The sequence below is a fragment of the Rhynchophorus ferrugineus genome, unplaced genomic scaffold (assembly GCF_030347505.1).
Source record: "Rhynchophorus ferrugineus isolate W39M unplaced genomic scaffold, kcgeb_rfMv2 rfM5, whole genome shotgun sequence".
Taxonomy (NCBI): domain Eukaryota; kingdom Metazoa; phylum Arthropoda; class Insecta; order Coleoptera; family Curculionidae; genus Rhynchophorus; species Rhynchophorus ferrugineus.
Genome location: NW_027472584.1, coordinates 8,370,576 through 8,392,388, shown reverse-complemented (window position 1 = coordinate 8,392,388; position 21,813 = coordinate 8,370,576). Strand labels below are relative to the sequence as shown.

The window sequence follows — 21,813 nt, the reverse complement described above, 5'->3', positions numbered from 1 at the left end:
TATTGAGGCTACAGAGTAAAGAACTAGACAAGTGAAAATTAATGCAAATGTTTGAAGGACAAATCAGAGAGTGAATGACAGTAAACTTTACTTATTGACGGAGATGAACTGCAACATCAAGACGAAAGATGTTATAGTTGACGCGGACGCATTATTGAACGAAGTTAAAAATTGGATTACCACGAAGTTTGAAGATGTTGATATTCTGAGGTCCTGGAAATGTTGACAAGGGTCGCAAGGCGTTTAGGCTAGGAAAAATAGCAACCGATACCCATACTGTCTGCTTGTTGTTTGAGCCGAGACGTGTGACTTTGGTTACTGAGGTTTTGCATATGAAGACTTGGGGAGCAATGATTGAGACCGATACTGTCTAGTTGTACTTAGTACCTATAATGCTTGCTGGAAAATCACGAGACGTTGGGATATGGAGAATAACAGCCGAGACTGCTTGTTATTTGAGCCGAGACGTGATGATGTTGATTATTGGGGTTCGAGAATGAAGGAATTAAGAAGAATAAAAATTAGGAAATGGAAGAACGTGTGATATTCTTGTTCGTTTAATTTATGACTGTCTGGATTGAGTTTCTAAAGAAAGACGTTATGATATCCGTTGACGCTAAACATGCGCTGACCCTCCAGCTTGATGTTTTACGAAAACCCGGAGAAGAAGCGATATTTTCTATTTGTGGAGTTTATCATCATTGTTCGAGTTGATATTTCAAGAGAAAAATGTAATGAGACTGAGATTTGTTGTCTTGCGGATGATCTATGTACTATTCCAAGGGAAAATTCTATTAAAGAAGATCGATTGTTTGTTATATTGTGAATACCAAGAACACCGAATTGTTGCTGTTTTGCTGATAAGTAATAGGACGAATTCTTGGACTACGAGACGGTTTTGTTTGATGAAGATGAATACGTTGAACGTGTATTAAGAGTACTTTAAAGTGTTTGCCGAGAACTTTGAGAAGTTTCAATAAGAAGAGAATCTAAAGTGAACCGTTGTTACAAGTAGTTAAGCTGGAAGAAGACGATAAAGTACAAGTTCCGTGCCTTAGTTACAGTACCCGTCGTGTGTCAGAGGCAGTTTCGTACTAAGATTGAAGTGACCCTGCAAACGTTTTGATGATAGACAATATAAATGTTCATGTAAAGAAACGAAGTGAATGATTAACGGTGATAGTGTTGAAGTAATCGCAGTATTACGTGGATTCTGCAGTAAAATTCAGTGAATACGTACATTATACAAGTTGGATTAAATGAAAGACATATGATTTTATAGACAATTTAAGTTTACGTTTTATTTCACCGTGTGTTTGAAAATCTGGAGAAATATGTATTAAATGGGCTATTAAATTCATTGCTGCTGTAGGAAGTTTTACGGGGAACAATTTTCGTCCTGTTTGGATTGTAAACTAGATCAACCCAGTGCAATATATAACATTGTCGTAGTGCATAGTAACGACGTGTCAGATGATCGAGTCATCGATTGAGGCTTTAAAGATTTTTAAAATGTTATGTTATTGAAAAATAAAGAACGAATTATGGTGCTAGAATTTAAAATGGACATGGCACGTGTTTATGATTTCGATTGTTTTGAAATTAGAACAGACGATAAGGTTGAAATAAACAATGAAAATATTGACTGAAGAGTGCCGCTGTGAAAAGCTTCTTTGTGAGTTCCGAGATACTGACGTACACTGTGAACCAAGGTTAACCTGACGCTACAGAAATGAAAACCAGCCTAATTACAAATGGACCGATTGTTTATGGAAGTCATATCGATTACTCGTAACCGAAAAATAAAATATAGTGGAATAACGGATAAGCTGTTGTTCTAGAAATTTGTATATGTGATCGCCGTGTTATTTGCCGAATGGAAAACTGATGACTTATAACGCCGAGGATTTTATAACTTTGAATGAAGCCATTAAGGAAAAATGCTAGCTTGCTTAAAGAAATAATAAATGGATTGCTGCTGACTAGGATTTGTTGGAGTAAAAACGAAATAAAATGTACATCTTTTAGTCTATTTGATTTGTTTTTAAATATTGGTGAACGAAGAATTATCAGATTCCACACGACCTATACTGTGACATTTTAAGAACAATATCATTCATTATGTAATTGCTTGGTGGTCATGAAGAACGATGGGATTTAGCTGATTTGCGATGACTTCGTCTAGTGTTTGAGAGTTTTCGTAAAGATAATTGGCTGTTGAATATCAGCAAGTGTTTCAGAGTTATCGCTGAAATATTTGATTGAATTTATACGATTATATGTTAAGAGTAGATTAAAATGATTTGAATACATTTGCCGAATAAGGAGATAACGAGAACTTGAATACTGTGAAGTAATATTTTGGATGAATCGAGATCATATAGGACAATCTGAAGTATAGGAGGTGCAGGGACAGCTGTGACCTATTGAGAGATGGCAAGATTTGGTGAAGAAATGAGATGGAGAGCGTTAGTAATATGGAGATAATGTCAATCATGTGATGTTCACGCTGATCGTATAATAACAGTATTACGTAGAATCAGTGCAATTGGAATTGTGAATAAACCGAACAGTGAAAGAAATGAGGAAAACTTTGATATGGTCGAGATATTTTTGAAAATAAATGGACAATTATTTGAATATTATGTAAAATTTAACCAAATTGATGAACAATGATGTGAGGTGACTTTAGGAAAGACAACAATAAGATTTTTGAAATGATAGGACAATGCTAGTTTGATCTGAAATGATATTTTGATTTGGAGATACTAGATATTTGATTATTTACGATCTATTAAAATGTATTCATACAGACAGAGTTATACGGTTGTGATTACGATGTTAGTCCACGTTTACGATGAAGTGCAATGTTTACATATATGTCATATTTTAGTAAGCAAATATTACATTTTGGCGAACTTCAAAATATGTGAAATTGATACAGATTGGTATAGATCAAAGTTATGAACGATCTTCATGAAGAATAAGTGAATTTGGAGATGATAATTTGTGAAGTTTGCGTTTGTTCAGCGAGATTGGCGGCATTCAAGTTGCAAGAATTATTAATGTATATGAAGCTTGTATATTATCAAGATAGTGACCATTATAATGTTGAATATTTGTATTTTATTTACCAAGAAATAAAAGTATTTCTTACAATGTACAAAATCCAAATGATACATAATATTTTTAATGCTTTTTAAATCTGGTTTTGAATGTGTTGTGTACGCAGCTTGCTATATTTTTTAAATATTTAAAGTAAATTTAACTTAATAATATAATTTTTGTTATGTTCTTATGAAACATAGAATATTAAAATAGAATTTTTAGTGAAGTAGTTAGGGAATAAATAGTGTTCCAGAAATTGATTGAACAGCCTAGTATTTACAAGTTAGTTATAATTTTCTTGACATTGCGACATAAGGATCTTGTATAATTTTTTGCTTTTTGTATGAAAATTGTGCTTTGCCTAAACATATAATTTAAAATATTCAATGTTGTTTTGTTGATCATTTTTGATTTAAACAAAATTATTTTTTGAGTTTGTCATTTAAACTTTTCCAAGCAGTTTTTAAAGGTTTTACATTGATAATCTGAGTGAACGTTGTCTTGTTGCAGAATTATCTTATCACGTCAAGGCTTGGTTTAAAAGTCTCAATTTTAATCATTGATAGCAATCTCAACTGTAGTTGCTTTTATTTGTTTGAGCAGTTTTTAATAAACCATTCAAGGCTGGTTCCATTATACAACAGAATACAAAATAGAAGGTTTAGCTGTAGATCTGATAATTCTTTTGAAAAATGTGGAGTTACTGGGTCTAATTAGAGGCTTGGGTCTGTAAAGTTATAGTAGTGAGCTTAGTTTTCAGCGTCAGTTTCTATATAATGCAAAAATAAGGTTCATTTTCTTGACCGTTGTTTGCGGTTGAATAATCGTAAATTAGTGCTTGATTTGAATAATTTCTAATGCTTTCAAATTTTCTGAAACTGTTACGAATTTATAATGATTTTATAAAATCCTCTTTCGTTTGAGCTTAATTTTCTTGTGACAATTACATCACCATTTCTTTATCTTCAATGTTTCTTCATAGTTCTGCACGTTATTTGGTTTCAGCATTAAAATTAACAGTAGTTTTGAAGCTTCGAAGTTGTTAATGCGATCATGCAGACCCTTTTCTGAAGCAAAATTTAACAGGTTTAATATCATAAAGTTGTTTAGAGTTCAAAAAAATTATGAAATAAATGAAGCTGATTATAAGTTACTGTTTGTTTCTGTTACTCTGCTGAAAAATAATGAAAACTTATTCAAGGTTCTACTCTATTTGATATTTTTGGTGGTGATGTCTGTTCCTCCTCGTGGTGCCACTGGAAACTACCTGTGAATTGGACAGGTTGAGCTAAACACGGACTTTTTGCTATCTTATTTCGTGAAGCTGGAACATTGTAGCTTGTTCAAGTAGTATCATCTTGAGTCAATGTCATCAATGTCTCGACCTAATTTAACGAGACTAATCCCAAGACATAAACACTGACATTGATGGATTGGCATCGTAGAGAGAATATGATGGTTTTTAATAGGAATAGCAGTTAAAATAAAATTGAGAAAACATACTATAATAAACAAACATATATATATATATATATATATATATATATATATATATATATATATATATAAAGAATGTTTCAATCGAAAATGATATTCTTCAGAATTGTATTGACCAAGAGTTCACGAAGGCAAAACAACTCAACCGGTCATTGATGAACAATAAAGTTGTAGACGATTAGACGACAAGTAGAATAATATTTAAATATCATTTTTGTCTTTTTCAAAATATACAGATAGGCTCGAACCACAGAAATACAGAAGGAAATTGGTCTCTCTGAATGTGGAAGAAGAAAATGTATTTTTTTCAGTTTGCTCGTGATAAATTACTCTCGCTAAATCAGTATTGAGTGTGAGAGAGTATTTTTAGCTACTGTGCACTGAACAATATAGATTGTGTGGATTTTTTACTTTAAGTTGATATGTTAAAGCTCATTTAAATTATACGATTTCCTTCTATGCTCTTATCCATTCATTTGAGCATTTCTTTATAATTACGAAAAAGCTTTTAACATATAAAATGAGGCCATGAATAAGCAGCACCTGTTATATAAAATCGATTAGGAATGCAACAGTTTAAGTATAGGACTGTTGAGTATAAAAAAACATCAAACAATATACACAGGCGTAAAATAGTTTAACATTTTTGATGCGCATCTAATCTAAATAAAAACATGACTAAAATAAAGCAACTGGTTATTCTATTTCTGTTGTCTCTTAGTGTATTTATATATTGTTGTCATAATATCCGAAGGAAAAAGCACTGACCTTATTAACAGTTTTTTACTGAACGCTTCGCGACCAATTGTGAACTTCAAATTACATTTACAAGTAAAATAAATGGTTTACGGAAAAAGTATACAACAGTGAAGGAACGAATCGAAACAGTTCGAATTAAGTAAGATATAAACGTTTCAGCTTTCTCGTCAGCAACATTCCAAATTCCAATAATAGTTCAAAGTGTAAATAAATCAAAAAACATGAATGCGACGCAACATTGTGTTTGTTTGGTTAGAGAAAGGCACGATCCAACTGAGACAACGCAAGTTAAGGTACTGGAAATAGTTAAGGAGAGTTGTATTGAGGTTTTTCTCTCCAAATCCAAAGAAAATATTTAGTTGATTATCTTGGTTCGCACCTGGCCCTGACCAAAACTGAAATAATTGAATGAAACCAAACAAATAATACACTAAACAGACGCTCCGTTATATTTATAACTTACTTGGAAGAGGTCGAAGCTATAGTGCTTGCTTCTAATTCGCTAAATATAAAACGTTTAAAATGTCTATCTCCATCTCGCTCTTTTATAAACGTAAAATCTTAGTTACACGGGAATCCGTACGAGAGAAAATTGCTTTTCGGCTTTTCATCAGTGGGGCTTCAACTTTTCACTTATTTCTACGTTTTTCTAGTGTCACCCGTTAGTGTTTTCCGTTAATATTCGTTGTGTTAGTTCGTGATAATCAACCGCTAGTTGTTTTTTATTTTATTATGGTTCCAGTGATGTGTATATAACCTGTGCAACACTAACGCAATGACAAACTATTTATTTAGAAGTAAAGGTGACGGTCTTAACCTTCAAATGGATAGATTTTATTTTATTTTGGTATGTGTTTAATTTTAAACTTAGGGCGGCTTTGTGTGCTTTATAAGTTTGTTTATTTTCTTGGTGCTTCCTAAACCAGTAAATGCCAAAAAAATGGCGAGCGTAATTGCGAGAAACTCCTGGAAGTCATAACACCGTAAATTTAAATATCTTATTTATACTGTTATATTCCTGAGTCTAATTTCAATTTTAAATACATTCTTTTAATACTATTCTAGAATATATATGAATGAATTGACACGTTCGCAACACCAACACTCTCAAATAAATAGCTTTTAAACCTTTTTTATTTTGTCGTTTTATAGAATTTTATAATATTCATTATATTAATATAGTGAAATATCATAAAACATGAAAATAGTTGCTCATATTGAGTATTTTCCATCATAAATTATGTGGATTAACACGTGTGTTAGGGTGGCGACTTTTTAATAAACTTTGATGTTACGATTTTAATTAAAATCAGATAAAATTAAAATAATTTTTATCTAATATGAATATTGAATGATTTTGTTAAATGACATCATATATATGATTAAAACATTACGATGTATCATCTACATATAATTACTATAACAGATTTTAACTATAAATAATTTATAATAGTCTGGACAAGAATCATAACTGACTTTGGAATAGAATCTGGTTATTTATAAACTATCAAATATCTGTTGTCTCGTTGTTTTGAATAGATAGACTGGATCACAATTCAGAATAAAAAAAAACATGGATATTTAACTAGTCTTATTCCATTTTAATTGGTGATATAATAAAACTTCTTATAATTTAATTATTTATAACCTGATATTAATGTTATTAATATTAATCATTCATAATTTATAGGATCATTTCACAATGATTCACGTGTCGGAAAATTTTATTGAGATTTGATATTTTCAGATTTGTTGTCTCTAAATTATTTTAGTCACATTTATATTTAATCAGCTGATTATAGTGAGACAATGTCCATTGATAGAACTGCACGTTTTTTTCCTTTATTATATAACTTTATTTTGGGATATTAACCTGCGTTTTAGTCTAATTCTACATCCTCTCCTAATATTTTAAAAATAACTATATGTAGGTAGACGACGTATTTTAAACAAAACAAAATAGATTGGATAAAACTAAAGTAAATTAAACAGGTTATTAGTTAGAACTATCGTAACTAAATTGGATACAAATAGTTGGGACTGACCGGGTTAGTATTGGGAATGTGGGTTAATGTTTATAGAACTTATCAAGTATTATGTAAAAAACGTGTATTAACTGTCGGGAAACATTTTAAAATAACTAGAAAACTGATTAGTCGGAATTATATATAATTAAATAAGTTTGAGGTTTTAATTATATCATAATAAAAAAAATCAAAACGCGTTATTTGTGAAATTAATCACTGTTATTAATATTGACCTAGCAACAGTGAGGTATTTTTATTTTATCTATACGTTATCTATATATTAAAATGTATGATGTACACATTCTTAACACTTATGACATTCCTTAACAAGTTTCGAATGAACGAATTTAAATCATCATCATTATCAATCTGTAATCGGTGCTTGGAGAGATTGCCTACTTCTCAATGAGTTTTAGTGCCGTAAGAATATACTTCTTCAAATCTCATTACTATTGACCTTCCCTATGGTAGACATGTTCAAAAATAGAAAATTTTACAAATCAATACACTGAATTGCTAATGTTTTCCATCTCAGCTAGAATGTTTACCATAGAGTCAAACAAGAGGAAATTACTATGTAATAAAGGATGCTATGGTATACCGCAGGGAAGTGGACTAGTTCTATACTTACTTTAGACGTATGCACATCACCACCAACAACAGTGCAAAAAAGCTACCAGAAATTGGTATCATTTATTATAAAAGCGAGTAACAATATAAATAACTAGACCTAGACATGGATAATATAAACATATTGAATTTATATATAATCAAACTGCACATACAACAATAACATTGTATGTAATGATACTAACAGGTCAATTGAAAAGTCGCCGGCCTTATACATAGATGGCGCTACTATAATTAAATCCATATGTTTTTTAGTTAGCCCTAACCTTCAAAAGATGCGTGTTTAAATATGACAGCGGTCGGATCATTAGTTTGTGAATTATAGCATGTTGAGTGAAGCAACATTTGTTATTGTGAAAAAAATGGATAAAAAGGAATTTCGCGTGTTGATAAAATATTGCTTTTTGAAGGGAAAAATACAGTTCAAGCCAAAAAATTTGGAATGATGCCGAGTTTCCGGACACTGTCCCAGGAAAACTAACCATCAAGGATTGATATGCTAAGTTTAGACAAGGTGAAATGGGTACCGAAGACGGTGAACACAGTGGACGTCCAAAAGAGGTTGTTACCGACAAAAACATGAACATCCACAAAATGGTTTGACTGACGGTAAATTGAAATTGAATTAAATAGCAGACATTCTAAAGATATCAATTGAACGTGAATGTCAATGAACACGAATACTTGGGTATGAGAAAGCTCTGTGCAAAGTGGGTGCCGCGCGATCTCACTTTTGATCAAAAACAACAACGAGTTGATAATTCGGAGCAGTGTTTGAAGATTATCAAGCGTAATAAACCCGAGTTTTTACGTTGATATGTGACAATGGATGAAACATGGCTCCATAATTTCACTCCGAAGTCCAATCGAGTTATCCGAGTGGACTGCACAAGATGAACCCGCTTCAAAGCGTGGGAAAACCCAACAATCGGTTGGCAAAGTTATGGCGTCTGTGTTTTGGGATGCGCATGGCATAATTTTCATTGACTACCTTGAAAAAGGAAGGACGACCAACAGCGATTAGTACATAGCGTTATTGGACCGTTTGAAGGACGAAATCGCCGAAAAACGGCCGCATATGAAGAAAAAGAAGTGCTGCTTCACCAAGACAATACACCGTGTTACTAGTCAGTGAAAACCATGGGAAAATCCATCCATCCACCGTATTCTCTAGATTTGGTTATACTATGGTAGACCGGGAACTTTTCAATTGACCTGTTATCTGATATATTTCCCATATACCAAGATATCGTCGGATGAATCTCCATCAAACTCATTCGGAAGGGGCACATTAAAAAGAACTGTATTTATATAAAAAATATATTGGTAAATTGGATGAAAATTCCACTTTTCTGCATATAATAAGTTGTTGTAGTATAAGCAAGTTCCAAAACTGGTTGGGACCTATAGAATCTAGTTCCGCGAGAAGTATTGTAAATAAAATACAAGTATTTCAGAATAAAGTCGTAAGAAGTATCGTAGATAGTATAGAGATGCTATAGATACTCAGAACATTCGCAACGAAACATGAGGAGATTCTCCACTGTCAAGTTATATACACCGAAATATAGCAATTCAAGCAGGACACATACTCAAAAGACTCAAATCAATTGATATTCTAGTGCTGTGAAGTGTGCAAAAAATAGTAATATAATAATAAAAATAATAGCAAAAAAAGTGTGTTAATAAATGCATGAACATTATTAAAAGCTAAAAGCTTAAAGTCTCTAGAGATTAAATAAAGATGAAAAAGGGTTCTGCTTGATATAAACAGAGATTTTGTAAAAGTTATTGTAAAAACAAATTATAGTTTAATCAGCAACGACTAATAATAATGTGTTAATAAAGAAATTCTAATACAATCTTGGAGAGTACTTCGAATATTGGTCATGTATGGAGAACCTTTTAATATTTATACGAGGTTATAATTAAAATAATGTAATTTAAATATTTGTTGATTTAAACATTTCTTCTTACATTTCTTTTTCATACAATGGGGGTTTCGATAGAAAATCTTGGAAAAATGTATTGTTATAAAAACCATTATAAGGATATAGATGGAGAAACCAATTTATATTTTAGTCACAAATGATGGAGTTATTGTATTAAATTTTTGAAATTCTGATGATGTGTGGGTATATTATTTGGAAAATATTAGTAATTAAAATTTACGAATGTATTTTGAGTTATTAAATATTTTTCGTTTTTTTTATGTCTCGTTTTCTTTAGTATATGTTTTAAGGTGTAATTTACTATTGTAAACAATCAAATTTTATAAAATAAAAAATTATAAACGATCAGTTTTACAATTATGATAACATTCAGCCACATGTTGCAAAAATGCGTGAAAATGTTTATGGAAATATTTAAATAGAAGTTCTATCTCACCTGCCATATTCCCCAGACGTTCCTCCCTTTGACTATCATCTCTTGTGATTAATCGCACACGGCTGATCAGTATTGGCAATTTTGGAAAGTAGCAATCTGGTATTTTCAATGCTTTGAATCATATTCAGTTTTTTTTTAACAATGAAGCCTAAAAACTCGAAATAAACCAAGCTGTATACCTATTATACATATATTTTTGTCGGCATTGTTTTAGATGATTTGAATCATGTTCAGAATAAAAAATAATACATTAATATTATTTATCACTGTATCTTCAATGTGTATTTGGCGGCAAATTAATTAGAATTTAGTATAACTCCCACACAATACATGAAATAATAATTTTGTCACCGGAACATCCTGGTTTTCACTTTTAGAACACCCAAATTGATCATTGTTTCGTTTTGAGATCAGAGAACAATATACTTATAATTCTGTTAGTAAAACTTTTAAATCGAAATTAAAAAAATCCATAATTAAACATTATTTTATCCTCCTGTATAATATTGTTATATTATTGTAATATAAATACTTTAAATTCTTTTCAATTAATCATTATTTAATCCAACCTTATTGGTTTAATAAAGTATTTCGCAAATGCCAATTTCTTTGTTTTAAAACTCATCTTCGGTGAATCATCGTTTATGATGAAATTATTCCGGTATTTCAAATATTGCGAAATATAATTTAATGTTGAAATATTTGAGTACCTAAAAAAAACATAAAAATTTAACATTAATATTTTCATTATTTTAGTTAAATATATAAAATAAATTATTATAAAATGTAGTGTCCATGTACGAGGGTTGTCTTTTATATTTTGGGATTGTGCTGAACCGATATTATTATCGTAACCTTTGATGTTTTAATTTTTATTTAAGTTCTACATATCGTAGTAACTTCAATAAGGTTCACTTGGTTTAAAAATGGAATTAAAATGTGAACCTTTTCGAGCGAGTTAATGATTATATCACTTATCGTGAAAATTGAAACATATTATTGGAACTACCATACATTCAGCATTATGGACATCAAAGGTTTGATCGAAAATATCACGAGCCAAAGCATCAACATCGATTATTTATTGTTAATTAAGAAATTTAAGTCTATAAGTGGCGTGCCCCCTCAATGAGAAAATGCTCAAATTACTCCAATTAGTTGTTTACGTTTCATACAATAGGACCAAATTCTATAGCATGGTTACAGCTTCCTTGAGAAGCATAGCGCAATCATAGCATTGTACTAATTTAACTACTTCATCCACCTCGGTACCACTATTTTATATCATATTAATGTATACTCCTATTTTAATTAGTTAATTAATAATCTTAGTATCAATTATGTACTAATCAGATGTTATAATTAACATAATTAACTTAATATAAATACTTTTATTTTTGGTTTGTTTATAATAATTTTCCTATAAAGAAAATATATATAACAAAATATATATAACAAATGTCTGGTGATAGGGTTATTTGCAATATAGTTAGTTTAGAATAAGTAGTCATTTACATGAATTGGTAAAGTGGAAGTCTCTCAATGGAGAGGAAAAGGTAATTTCAAATTGTTTCAAACACATGCGGATGTCTATTGAATTTCATTGAAAATACAAATAATAATTCATATTGGTAAATAACTGATTAGATTTTAGATATATTTATTGAGTTGATAAATGTTATTATAGAAATCTTTTGTAATATTTTTTTCAACAAATTATTTAAAATATCTAGGTATATATAGGTTATATTTTTTGTTTGAAAGCTATATTTTTTATGCAATATTCATAACTGACTTAATCATTAATTAGTTATAAAATCACGTTATAACAGTCAAATTTGAGCAGGTGAGACTTAAAATCAAACTATCAAAAACAGTACTGGTTAGTCGAAAAATATCTCCAGCTGAATCTAAAATCGAAGAGATCAAAGAGATGAAGCTTTATCAGCCAATTGTAAAGCAACTAGTAATTCAACGCTGCCAACTAAACAACAAAGAACTGCACGATGACCTCGAAATCAAATGAATTTACGAAAATTTTGCCCCAAAATACGAAATAAGGTTGCTAAGTCACAGAAACGTGGCAGCAGCACAACTACTGGACAACAAACAGCAAATCAGAAGATTGAAGTGAACCAAACGACATGAATTTGTATAGTATATAAGTGTTTACTCTTAACTTTTAGTTTACAACAAGCTTACATTATACAACAGAACAACCCTAATAAATTAATTTTATAAATTAAGATTGTATTAAACATATTTAATGTACGAGAAATATAAAAGTAATAAGAAAAAGGAAAAAAGAAAAGATTCGTAAGAATTAAAAAAATATATATGTTAATAATTTTGTGTATTTCTACATGACAAAACTGTTTATATGAAGTATTACATCAGTTTTTCTGTAAATTATGAACCATTACGCTTGTAAAATAATACACGTTATTCAAATACCTAATGAAGAATAATAATAATTAATTAATGTTCCCATCGTATGATTGCCTTTTACGAAAAATCATAGAGTATGTCCCACAAGTACAATTTTGCAAATTGGCAATAACGTTAGAAGCAAGATCGAAGATGAGCTCGCGAGTCATTGACCTTTATTGAAGAAGATGCAGAATTTCGTATCTGCACCTACTTACCCAAGCCGGGTCACAAGTCAAATCAAATTTCTACTACGTTAGGATACCGGCATTATTTTTACCATCCACACGGTACTTTCTAATTGTATTTATTGCTGTGGCAATTTTAATTCGATTTTGATACGTATAGCAGTTATTTCAGTCGATGGTTTTTCTCTTTTTAGATACACTAAAGCGTTTTACATAACACTTGATCAGTTTCCCATAAACATTTTCAACTAGTTTACATTAACCCACATAATCGGTTTCTAAAGCTAATAGAGTTATTAATTTAAAGATAACAAAAGAAATTTTCTTCTTTATATGTGGTGCTATATGAAAAACATTTTATGGTTTTGTTTTGTTATGTTATTATATACTTACCTTGTAATTTAATGTTAATAATTTAACTGAATGTATATAACAATGTATATTTACATATTATAGTTGTTATAAAGAATAATTAATAAATAAATAATAAATATATACTATGATGACATATTATGGGGCTACAAATTAATTTTTAAGAATTTATAACAGATAGTGTTACCGTGTATTAAATCGCATTGGGTATATTTCTAAGCAACTTCATGTTGAAGCCTTACTGTTGTTTTCAGTTTGTAGAAAATCTTTGAATTTGTGCCGAGTAAAATTATGTTATTCTTCAGCATGACAATGCTCGATCACATGTTGCAAAACCGATGAAAAAATAAATGGAAATTGCTACCCCACCCGCCATATTCTCCAGACTTTGCTCCTTTTGATTACGAGGTATTCCGATATATGAGTAATTATCTGTCTGAGCAGTGCTTCATTTCCTGTGAAGATATCAAATATTGATCGATTCGTGGATAGTAAATGGCTTTAAATATGCGAAAAGTAGCAGCTATCGGTGGACAATACTTTGAATAAGATACGTTGTACCGATTTTTTACAATAAAGGTTAAAATTTTAAAAAAATCCTTTAAAACTATTTTATAGGCTTATTTTATGTATAATTTGAATTTGATATTTGTAAGCATTATTTTTAATGTTTCTTATTCAAAATAGTGTTCACCATATTATAACTTGTTCTTGATAATTTTATAATAGATAACAATTACGATATTTATTAAAATGTTGATTTAATTTTATTGAAATTGATATTTTTCATCATTAAAATAATAGTGAAGATTAATGCTAGCGATATATCAATTATACAGTTTTTTTACATGTTCTCAGTAAAATACTGATGACATTTGCTGCTGTAAGCTATAAAAATATTTTATTAATAATAAATCATCACATGTAGACGTAGAAAGTTTCGTACCCGTACTTCTAAGTTACGTAACTATATTTTGATAATATTACTATATTTTAAAAATAATTTATTCAATTAAAATAAATATTTTCTGTAGTAATACTAATTAATAATTTTTTGAACACGTTATTATTGATGCGATAGTCGCAGGTTCTAATACTGCTGGGGATGGTTGTAAATTTATGTTTATAATAATTTGATTGTCCATAAAGCAAGAGCAGAAAATCCAACAAGGAAAATCATCTCAGTTACGCCAGTAACTAAGCTGGGTAAGACCGGATGTCTTCTGGGATAATCTCAAATATAGCTGGTATAAGTTCACGTTAAACGCTAGGTTCAGTCCAGATTAAACCTTAGTTGGTAAGAAGGAGACTGTAAGATATATTTAAAAAATTGTGTTAATTTAGATTAATTTAATATTTTATATCAGAAAACTGTTGATGAAATTTTTGTTGTCACATTTTTAATTATAATCAGCGAATCATTTTCGTATAATAGAAAGTTTGCATCCTGCATTCCGTTAGAGAATATGTTTTTGTTGTTTTAATGCATATTTTTTATATAAAAGCTACGACATTCGTCACAAAATATGTATTTTCTTTGATGTATTTTTAGATGCGAATGTTCAAAAAGAAAGAAACGCAGATGTGTTGCATTAAGGTTTTCTTTAAAAAAAACGCGGGTTTTTCTCCGTTAAATATTTATTCAAGACCTGTGTTGCACTTTCATCTAACTGACAATCAGAAAGATCTTTTTAAAATTTCCTGTGATCAGATATATTTCACCTGTTTGCAGAACATTTGTGGGTTTATTACTTTTCCTTCGACATTAACATTCTTTTGAAGATGTTTTTCATTCTTTCATTTATTATATTTGACCTCATTAGCCATGAATATATATATATATATATATAAGCATTATGTGTATTATATACATTGTTTGCAATATTTTTCTACTTTCCTGTCTTTGACTCTCTTTCTTCTATTCTTATCTCCAACAAATCACTTCTCACTTTATCCAACTATCCCGAAGTTGATCTTCTCTTGTTCTATTACCTGCTAGTGTTTGGCCTATTAATTATATTTGAAAGATATATCCGGGTCCTGTCTATTGTTTAATTTTTTTTTGCTATATCAATTCATATGCCTCTAATGCTTAATTCATGCTTATTCTTTATTTATCCTCTGCTATCTTTGTTGGTTCTAGTAGGATTTCTAATACTTTTCTTTCTACTATTCTTAGTTTATATTCATATTATTTCGCCATTGGCATTGCTTCTGTAGTGCACATCATTATTGGACTTTTATTAAAAGACAGATGTTTAAAGTTGTCTACATTATCTGCTTACCTAATTATTCGTTGTCTTCCTGTTTCTAAGTGTTAGGGGATACTCACAGGTGGCTAAATTTGATTTTCGCTATGGTGACTATACACATGTACATCCCTGCATTGCCTTGCACAGCATTTATCAAAGCTCTTTTCTTTGGCTTCGAGGATGTTTTTATGTTCAAAAAATACTGCTTAATAAGCACACAAAAATCATTTTGTTTTAGTCTTTTTTTGCTAAAATTCAAGAGGTTATCCGCTGTCAGTGCCTATCAACACAAATTAAATGACGTACAGTCCTTCTCACAGTAGTCTATTAATACTTGACAGTTGATGGAAATAGTGATGCATTTAAAGTTACTGCGCGGGAAATTCAAAAAGTCGCTCACTGACTTATTAAATAGTTCTCGTATTTTCTTTTCGCTTTTATACCATATATATATATATATATATATATATATATATATATATATATATATATATATATATATATATGTATGTATGTATGTATTCTGTATTCGTATTGATTTTTGCTGTATGTAAATTCTGAAAAGTGTGATTGAGAGAGTATTTATATATTTCCTCCCTTATTTATTTTAAGTTAATTCATTTTTCTTTTCTATATTCTTACACTTTTTTTTAGCTTTAATTTTATTCTCCAATGTATATTATTTGTTTTAGCATATAACACTTTAGTTATTATTTAGATTATTATTTTACTAACCCGCATTGATGGTTTATTAAATTTTATCTCTCATATTAGTATTATATTAGTTATAACTAACTACTCAAATTTTATTCATAATATTCATATCGCCATTATTTGTTCTACATGAAATACTGACAGCAAATAATTTTCGTCTCATATTTCTTTCATGAATGCTATTTTTTCACATCCGTATTTTATTAATTTCATATATAATTAATCAATTCCAGCTGCTTTGTACTTCAAATGCAACTTTAAAAAGGATTAATATAACTATACTTACCACTTTATTTCTATGAATGAAATTTTGTTTTATTTCAATTCATTCGCTAAATCTCTGAATTTTTCTCTAGATTTTCAGCAGTTGGTTCATTTGGTGATTTTCCAGGTTTCGAAATCATAATTACATTAGCCATTTTCCAAACATCCGGGACATATTTTAATCGGAATGCTACATTAATCAAGTTGGTGAAGTTTATAATTACCTTTCTTGGTATATTTAATAATCCCTAAATTATTTCATTAATCGTTAAACAAGGCCATTAATCAGTTATTGTATTTTTGGGGATGATACATAAATCATTGCGCTGCAATTAAATTCGTAACCACTCGCCAGTTCAATAAGACCGAAGCAATAAATCCTATCGTTCTGTCCCTATCGAAAACAGTGACATAGCGACCGGAGAGAGATCCAATATCAAGTTTAATTCTACAGGAAATAAAAGATACATATTACAAGCTCCACATCACTCTGGAAAATGGATGGACAAGAATTAAATACTGTATTGTAAGCCATACTGACACGATACATTAGGATAAAGTAACGGGGATTTCGGTTCTGAGAAGTGTAATTCATACTAATTTATATGAATCACGCAATTATAATTTATGTTAAGTTTTAATATATAAAATATTTAATGTTTGATTGAACGCGAATCCTACATTTTTGACTTATACGTAGCTTTCACTTGTAGCAGCTTATAATTCTGTAAATAATTTGCTTGGTGTAAACATTTATAATGTCGCAAATAAATTCCACTGAATCGTATACGTCCTTATACGGATCATTTGAAATGGCGTTTGTTGTCTTCACTTTCTTTAGCAGTTGGGTTGATTTGCTGCAATATTCATTGGGTGATCTGGCAGTAAAACAATGTTGTATCTGATGACCTTTAATTGTTCGGTTTTCTCTCTTTTATAATGTCCTAATTTTGTTATTCTATTTAAAGTATAATTTAAAAGATTTTTACTTTTTAATTAAAATATTTTCTGTAAAATTAAAATATCAAAATTTAGCTCCTATCTAAATAAACTACCGTCACAGTTTGTTATAACTATTTGAAAATAAACTAGTAAAATATTTTCTGGCTAATATTGATATGTAATATTACATTATCACATTAGATATGCTTAGCTATAATATTAATTTATAAAATTAATTTATTACTATTGTTCTCTTGTTCTTCTACCAATACCAATACACAATACACAAGCAAGAAGTGTGCGGGATAAATACATCAGTATGTATTTACTAAATTACACACTACTTAAGCTAAAGTTGACAAACACATACACTGTACAAGTTCATGTGGTTTGGTTCGCTTCAATCTTCTATGTTGTCCATCAGTTGTATTGCCTCAACATTACTGTGATTTGGTAACCTTATTTCATGTTTTGGGAAGATATATTATTGGAATATAATAGATAATTATAGATAATATTGGATAATAATAGATGAAGGTCAATAATACATTATAAAACATAATGGGAAACAAATAATGTGTGAAAAAGTTTGTGGCTGAAACTTTGCAAATGGTTGCAATTGAATTTGATCTCTGCAAGACTCTCTTATTGTTGTAAAGCTGTCTTCAAAAGAGGCATGTAAAAATCGTTTGGTTAAATTTTTTGCCCAGGAATTTCAAAAGTTCTACAGTTTGAAATGTATATGAGTAACTTCGTTAAAAAAAAAGGAAATTAGTCTTTTCCTAAACCATTATATTAGAAGATAAAAATATCTTAATTAAATTGCTTTTAACTAATACAGTTAATTGATTAGCCAGGTGATTAATTACATATGTCTGATGCCTGAAAAACTTTCGAGACAACCCCTGTACTATAGCGGAACGGTTGAAAGGGTCACAGCTGTTCTTGGACACGGTATTTTTTAGTTGGACGCCTAAAAATAAAAACTACTGTCTTTGAAATTAACCCTAGCGTGAAGTTGGTTCAAGGGGGCGTAATTTTCCAAGCGAATGGTTTTTATTTGACACTTTTTTTGTTACAAAAAACTATTCGCCGTTCGAGACCTTATCGGGTTTTTGGCAAGACCCTTCATAAACGGTCTGAAGTTCTGGGTGCAGCGCCAAATTATTTATCGCGACTGAAAAACTAAATAAAAAGACGCTCAAGCTGCAGATTATTTACAATTCGGAGAGAATCAAGGGATGTAGTTTTTCTCAAAAGATAAAAATTTGTTTGCGGTAGACGCATCAAGTAGTGTGAGAGATACCACTGAACTGATATGCTTTAGATTAGTATAAATGTCATTTTTAAATAAACCAATATTTACCATTTAAATATAAGAGAAAGCACAGATTTCTTCAATAAGATGTTTTAACATGCGACAAAATGTGATGTGAATATAAGATTGTTCTAAAATCATTGAGTTTTTAGCGAAGTAATTTTGATCATAAATAGTTATATCATAATAGTTTGATATATGTTTTAAATCCGTCTTTTTAATTTTTTGATATTTAATCCATTTTTAAAAATTCGAAGCTAAATCTATTAATTTATACAGGTTTATATTAGTTTTATTGATTTTTTAATTGCTAATTAAACGCAATTAAACATAATATTATTTTTATGTATATGAGACGTTTTTCTATTGCATTTAAGTATTAAGTACTCATAGTAATTACAAATGACAATGACAAATTGAAATACAATATTTTAAGGATATACCGTAAAAATCCAATGGCAATTTTTAATCCATTTTCTTAATTCAAAGCTAAATCTACTACTTTATACAGTTTAATATTACTTTTTTAATTAATTAAACCCATTTATGCACAATATAATTATTACATATACAAGATCTTTCTACAGGATTTACATATTTTTTAAATTATTCTGTTAACATTCTACAATGTGCCCAATGAGCAATAAGTATTTGATGGGATTTATGTTATATAATAACATGTAGAAGATTGATTCAATAAGTGGTCTCCTGTACAAACTTATAAACTAGTATTAAACTTAATTTCGTTACTATGCTATGTTATTCTAAAAACTATTATGTGTGTTTATTTATTAGGTCGGATGGTAGTAAACGTTTTAACCTACACATTTCACTGACATCGCGCACATTTCATCGTTTGGCAAGTGCATTCGGTTGCACTGGCACTTTTTCAGAGTACAGTGTGCAGTACTGCGTTATTATTTCCAAGGGGATATTGCGCTAAATTTGGTTGTTACAACATTTGCTAGTAATACCCCACAGTTAGCTAGCATACGTCCGTATGAGCCTAAGAATTGACTTATATAGAATACGCAACATCTTACTATCCCAAGATAATTCGGATTTACGCGCTATGAGCCAATACATATGGTTCAGTGGATTTAAGTATGAATTACTCATAATTACAAGTAGCTAAAGATTGTACAGTATTTTTGGAGAGTATTCAGTAATTCGCATATTTTATGAATAATTTAAATTTAAAGCTTAATGGTGATTTTTATTTATTAATTGACGTTGAATTGAATGAAATTATCATGCAACTGATGCGTTTGAGATTAACATTGAAAGAAAAACGTTTATTGTATTGATTTCTGAATTTTTGAGATACTAAATCATGTGAAATCGCAATTAACTCTGCATCATTATGTTATATTGATTCAAAACATATAAAATGGAAAAAGAGCCATCACTTCAAATTTTATTGAAAGTTCTCTAATTTTAATATTAATAAAGGAATAATTAGTGAAAATAAGACATATAAAACAAGATATTGTGGAAAGTTATATTGTTATCTAAAAACTGTTAATATGAATATATGCAAAAATATGTTTTATTGATGTCTGCCGATTTAAAATTATAATATTTTTGGCGTGTTAATTTCAAATTCTCATTTATTAAAATTATTAAATATTTAACATCTCGAATATTAATAATGAACTAACTGATCGCTTTATTATATCAAAATTCAAACTAATTCACCTATGATTTATTAGTGTTTCTATAAGAGACCTATGTGGGAATTGGGCACGTGGCAATCGCCAAAAAGCAGAAGCATTTGCTGAATATCTAGAAAAAACTTTCAAACCCAATGAAGGTAATATTGAACATAATTTACCGGACATAAAAGCTGAAAATTCGATGATTGAATTAGTCACGCCGAAAGAGTTAACCAAAATTATTAAAACTGACATTAACCCTAGGAAATCACCAGGCTACGATTTAATAACAGGAGAATTACTGCAAAAACTACCAAGAAAGGGAATTATAAAACTCACCAACTTGATCTATACAGCATTTAGATTAAAACATGTCCCAGATATTTGGAAGATGGCGGAAATTATAATGATCCCAAAACCTGGGAAGTCACCAAACGAAATAAAATCCTATAGACCTATATCACACAAACTCCTGTTAAAATAATAAAACCGATCATAGAGAGAAAAAACCTAATACCAACACACCAGTTTGGGTTTATTAACAAACACTCAACAATTGACCAGGTCCACAGAATAACAGATGTTATTGAAAAAGCCTACGAAAGTTAAAAATAATGCTCAGCTATATTCTTAGATGTAGCACAAGCCTTCGATAAGGTTTGGCATGAAGGCCTTGTTCATAAACTATAGAAAATGTTACCAAAACAACACACCGAACTATTAAAATCATACATTACAACCAGAATGTTTAGAGTCAAGCAAGAAGAAGCTTACTCTACAATAAAATAAGCTAAAGCTGGTGTACTACAAGGAGGTGTACTGGGACCAATGCTTTATCTACTTTACATTTGTGATATAGCACAAACAGAAAATATCACGATGACTACATTTGCTGATGATACTGCGATTATAGCTGTCGGAGACAATAGTGAAGAAGCCTCACGAAAATTACAATAGGCAAGTGACAATATAAATAATTGGACACAAGCTTGGAAAATAAGAATTAATGAAAGTAAATCTGTACATGTGCAGTTCACCTATAAACAGACCGTACAAGCATCAATAACATTAAATAACACTATGATTCCATATAGGAACAACGCTAAATATCTCGGAATTAATCTCGATGCAAAACTTCGCTGGAAGGAACAAGAAAAAACTGGAATTGAAATATAGGAAAATGTACTGGCTAATTGGAAGAAAATCACAATTATCAGTACATAACAAATTGCTATTATATAAGCAAATGTTGAAACCTATATGGACATACGG

The 21,813-nt window shown here is 29.9% G+C and overlaps 1 protein-coding gene across 2 annotated transcripts in view; it reads left to right on the top strand.

The window, feature by feature from the left end:
• The first annotated feature begins 5,927 nt into the window (after positions 1 to 5,927).
• Positions 5,928 to 21,813, top strand: part of Delta (neurogenic locus protein delta) — a 196,666-nt gene continuing 180,780 nt past the window's right edge. The window contains exon 1 of one of the 2 annotated variants that reach the window (XM_076406225.1): positions 5,928 to 6,211. The gene's annotated coding sequence lies outside the window, so the exon portion shown is untranslated. The remainder of the gene's footprint in view (positions 6,212 to 21,813) is intronic. The other variant, XM_076406224.1, reaches the window with a different exon arrangement.